The sequence below is a fragment of the Capricornis sumatraensis genome, chromosome 11 (genome assembly GCF_032405125.1).
Source record: "Capricornis sumatraensis isolate serow.1 chromosome 11, serow.2, whole genome shotgun sequence".
In the NCBI taxonomy this organism is placed as follows: Eukaryota; Metazoa; Chordata; class Mammalia; order Artiodactyla; family Bovidae; genus Capricornis; species Capricornis sumatraensis.
Window position 1 is genome coordinate 49,147,412 of NC_091079.1, and position 5,754 is coordinate 49,153,165.

The following is a 5,754-nucleotide window of genomic DNA, read 5'->3' on the forward strand; positions in this document are numbered from 1 at the left end:
CTCACAAACCAACTTAACAGAAGTTTAATAATAGAAGCTGTGATTTATAACATGTACCAAATAACAATTCAAGCTTATTACAACTATCAAAAGCTTTTTCATCCTAAAACATTTATGCTTTTGAATAGCTGCTAGCTTTAAAATGTTTATGTCCATTTTAAATATTCAACTGATTAATTATAAACCTTCTCCCCAGCAGAACCTTGAGAAAATTTTGAATTATATTCTTACCCTTTTAATATCTTTTTACTTGGATCATGCCCTAGAGTCTAGCTATCTGGAGGATCCAAACATTTGAGGGTATATGTGTTGTCAAAATTTTTTAAAATAGGTAATATTATTGGGGGCTGAAATAAAAAAGAATTTTAAGGTTAAAAAACTTGAAGTCTATAAAGAATGTTAAACATAGGCCCAAGGGCAAAATGAGTACACTAAAGCCACACAAAACTGAGTAATTAATAAAACTGCAAAGATACTCAACTAACAATCAAACGTTTTGTATTGGGTTGGCCAAAAAGTTCATTCAGGCTTTTCTATTACATCTTCCAGAGAAACCCAAACAAAGTTTTTGGCCACGGAACTTCAATTTAAGCAGTTTTTAAACCAGTTGGTTGGAGGAAAGGGGCTTTCTTGAACTGAGAAATAAGTAACAGCTCTCACAAGACCTTTAGATCTTCAAAGTACAAGAATTAAGTCACGGTCTTCAATTTTGGCTGTATATTATTAGCATCAGCCCAAAGTTGTTAAAAAAAAAACCCACGCCCTTACCCCATCCCCAGAGACTGGTTCAAGTGTCTCGGGTGGGGACAGACAGGGTTGAGACCCACTAAACTAGATGCAAGGATCAAATGAAAGGATCAGAGAAAGCAGATGGTAATCTGGGAGTCTGATGATCTTCCATGGAAATAAACTCATCCACGCTAACATAAGTGAGTTAACATGAGTGACTAGAAGATTGAGACTGAGCACAGTCTCATTCTGGTTAATTTTTTACTATTAATTTTTTATTGGCATGTGTGTGTGTGCATGCACTCAGTTGTGTCTGACTCTTTGTGACCCCAGGGACTGTAGTCTGCCAGGCTCCTCCGTCCATGGGATAACTGGCGTATAACTGCCTTTGTTCTGGTTAGTTTTAAGTATCCTTAAGATAAAACTAATTCTACTTGCCACCTTAGTCCACTAGGAATTTAAGAATAGAAGAAATTTCCTAACGGGCCAACCTAGCAAGTCTCTGTTCAGCCTTAGAGACTCAGAAGAGTTCATCTATCAGAGGCCAGTCCTTCCACTCCACTCTGGATCACTACTCACATCTCATTCTACATTAAATGTCTCTTTTCTATATCTTCTCTCTCAAGTCCATCCCACAAACATTTAAACATCTCAGTTTCTCCTATCCTGAAACACACATCCCTAGATCCTCCATCAATATCTTCACCCACAACCCTATTCTTCCAGCATCTCCTTGCTCAGTGTCCAACAAGCCCATCAGTGCAGCTACTAAGGGTGCTGGAAGTCTCCCCTAAAAAGGAATCACCAAGTCCTTCTGTGATAACATTAAAGAACCTCTCCGTGTCACCATGCCCACTGCTACCTACCCGAGTCCAAGCCACCATCTTCCCTCACTGCAACTGTAATAATACCCTTATAATCTGGTCTCCTTAGAGCCATTCTTCCCCCAGGCCCATTCTCCACATTGTGGCCTAGGTAACCTCACCTTAGGCAAATTATCAAACTTGCGCTTCAGTTCTTTTCACATGTAAAGTCCACTTTTAACAGACCTCATAGAATTAAGATTGAATGAATACCAAACAAAAGCAATTATTAATAGCAACTGTGAAGCATAATAAACGGTAGCTATTTTAAATTTGTGTGTTTAGTCAGTCATGTCTAACTCTTTGCAACCCCACGGACTGTAGCCTGCCAGGCTCCTCTGTCCATGGGATTTCCCAGGCAAAAAGACTGGAGTAGGTTGCCATTTCCTGCTCCAGGGGATCTTCCCGACCCAAGTATCGAACCCGAGACTCTTGTGTCTCCTGCATTGGCAGGTGGATTCTTTACCACTGTACCATGTGGGAAGCCATTTTTAGTTTATTAATGTACAGATACTTAAAAGCAACTAAGCTATTTGCATTATGAGAGGAAAGGATACTCAGGAACTAAATCAAAGGGCCTGCAAAGTCTTGTTTTATCTGGCCTCCACCAATAACATTTCAGTCTCATGATTCAACATCTCCACTGAGTTTCACCAACCAGAAACACTACACATAAAGAGGAAAGTATCTTTTTGTCCCCCCTAATATTAAGGTTATATTTCTAACATAACTTATGGAGGTGACAAACCATCTGTTTGTCAACCCTGACAACACTAGGGAATGGTATGTGTGCTTAGTCACTCAGTGGTGTCCAACTCTCTGCGACCCCATGGACTGTAGCCTGCCAGGCTCCTCTGTCCATAGGGATTCTCCAGGCAATACTGGAGTGGGTTGCCATGCCCTCCTCCAGGGGATCTTGCCCACCCAGGGGTCAAACCCAGGTCTTCTGCATTTCAGGCAGACTCTTTACCGAGTGAGGGAACAGTATACGGAAGGAAAAAAGCTGGTCTATCTCTTTCTGTATCATAACTTGGTTACCAGGATCTTAATTTCATGAATCAAGGTGAAAACACTAATTTCAAGTACACTTGCTACTATCCAATCACAGAGCGAGAAAAAATTCCTGTAGGTTGTCATCTGAGTTTCACTATACACTGTGTCCACAGGAAGTTAAATAAGCCTAGTAGTCCTTAATATCAAGTACCACATGTATCTACATCCAGAAGTGTCTGTTGTTTACTGTCCTTACACTAGTTTTCCACTGAATTTGACTCTCAAGGGACTCTCAACACTTGGATTTCTCCTAAGTATGTGGGTGCATGCTAAATCCTTTCAGTGTTGGACTCTGTGACCCCATGGACTGTAACCCACCAGGTTCCTCTGTCTGTGGGATTCTCCAGGCAAGAGTATTGTAGTGGGTTAGCATGCCCTCCCCAACCAGAAGATCTTCCTGACCCAGGGATCAAACCAGTCTCTGCCATCTGCTGTACTAGCAGGTGGGTTCTTCCTAAGTGTGTGTGTGTGTGTGTGTGTGTGCACACACGCGCGCGCTTAGTTGCCCAGTCATGTCTGACTCTCTGCAACCCCATGTACTGTAGCCCTCCCGGTTCCTCTGCCAGTAGGGATTTTCCAGGCAAGAATATTGATCGGAGTGGGTTGCCATGCCCTCCTCCAAAGGATCTTCCCAACCCATGGATCAAACCCAGTCTCCCACATTGCAGGCAGATTTACCATCTGAGCCACCAAGGAAGACCCCTCCTAAGTACATCTTGCTTTAATTCCATGTGTCAAGAGAATCTAATTTGAAAAACAAACCAACCAACCTATGACTAGAGGAACTTGGTACATTAAAAAATAGGAAACTTTGTTTTACAAAGCTTTATTTTTACATACAAATTTCCTTAAAGCAGTACACTTTTCCTTTGAGTTTCTGTACTGCTGCTGCTTCTGTACTGAGAGGTAATAATTCTTTTTCCCATAAAATGTATCTCCTAAAAATGAATCCTGCCTTCTAGATCAACTCTTTCAGTTTGCCTTAGGGGTTTCACTCTGAGTTTCCATGAATCGCCTCTTCTTCCATCTTCTTTCATTTCCTACTATAATTTTAAATTCATTATATGCCACTTTCTTACCTACCAGTCTTCTATTGTCTTTATCTTAAGCTAAAATTTTCCTTTTTTCACCAATCACAAGATTCCTTTTTCTACTGAAAGTATAACTGGAATATTCATTTGCAGACTACACATTGAGAATTATTTTTAATGTGCCCTAATAAACTATCATCCCACCTGGAATATTTAAACATGAGAAAATGGGTACTTACACCACTTACATTTTCACACTGGAAGTCCTTGTCAGAAGAGAATCAATTAGAAAACAACCTCAGGAAACTTGCTGGTGCAGAAGCCAGTGGTAATGAGGAAGCGCAGGGCTAAGCTTCAATGTGGGCTTGGTTTAAGAAGGCGGCAGGGCAAGAGGAAGCATGAGCTTTGAAAGTGATCTGTGCTGAGACACTCAAGTCACCGGACTCGAGGCTGGAAGAGGGTCTGGATTCGAACAGTGGGAGAAGAGAGGGCTCAGCAGGGGCCCCAAGACACAGACTGCCCATGAGAGGCGCCGGGAGCCAGGCCACCAGATCTAGTCCCGGCTTCACTGATTACAAGTTCTGTGACCGGGGACTAATGAGTTATTAGTTTACCACTAAAACTAATACTCAGTTTCTGTCTCATTTTCACCCATCTGTAACATGGAGACATAACTATCTGCCTCATAAATGTTAAGGATTAAATGAGCAAATATCTGTAAAGCACTGAGTGCAGTGTCTGGCACAGGACTAGTTTCTGTGAAACTGACTGCATGCCTACCGTGAGCTCAGTTCTAAGGCGGGATAAAAATTCTCAGACTGTACATTAGATAGAGACAGCAAAGGAGAGGGGAGTCTCAGGTGATGATACAGGGAGACTGAGAAGGTATCCACACAAAGGGACATGGAGACAAGAGGTGAGTTCTTCAATGGACAACATTTACACAAAAATCAAATAGCTGAGGATTCAGCCTCAAAAAAAAAAAAAAAAAGTCACATAAAGTGTGATCAGAAAGGTATAGTGTTGAGAGGAGAATCGAGAGAGAGAATATATGTATACTTATAATGATTCACTTTGTTGAAACACAACATTGAAAAGCAATTATCCTCCAATTAAATTTTTTAAAAAGCTAGAAGTTTTTAAAAAATTTTTAAAATGTATTGTGTCTCACTTGAGAATCAAGGACAAGAAAAGAATCATGTTAACCTGGTGGCTCAGCAGTAAAGAATCTGCCTGCAATGCAGGAGACACAGGTTCAATCCCTGGGTTGGGAAGATCCACTGGAGAAGGAAATAGCTACCCACTCCAGTTTTTCGTCTGGGAAATCCCATGGACAGAGGAGCTATAGTCCATGGGGTTGCAAAGAGTTAGACATGACTTACTGACTAAACAATTTCGTCTTATACTTGTAACACTATTATATTTAACATTCTCCTAGAATAATTCTGTAACACTATATTTAATATATTAATAATTCTGTAACACTATTTAACATTCTCCTAGAATACAAAAATCAAGATACGTTAATTTTAACTTCATTACACTCCTCTCCCGATTAAAAATTAAAAACCAAATAATGAAATAAAATGAAGGAATGTGCCTAACATTAATCTGTCAGAAGCAAACGGCCAGAAAAGAAAAAAGTATACAGCCAGACATTTTTCCTGTTTGCCCAATGAGTTAACCAGTACCTTCCATTTAGTTTTACTGATTTGAAAAGTTCTTTGTTCATTCTCTTAAATAAATATTTGAGCACTAAATATTAGCCAGGTACCTCTATAGACGTTCTTGGTTCTCCAAGGGGAGAGACACTGGTACATAGCATTTTAATCTAATGTGACACACACTGCAATGCATATATGACAGGAACACTGATCCAAACGCAGGGAAAGGCAGGTGTGCTGCTGAGAAGGAGACGAATGGAAGATGCCCGGGAACCTGTCAGGTAACACACCTGCAGAGCGCTAAGAGAAGGTGCCAGGCACTGTGAATACAAACAGGCTTTGGAGTAATCAGTAATGCTTATACCACACGAATGCAACACCCATTCAATTTTTAATTGTGTCACCTTTTTATTA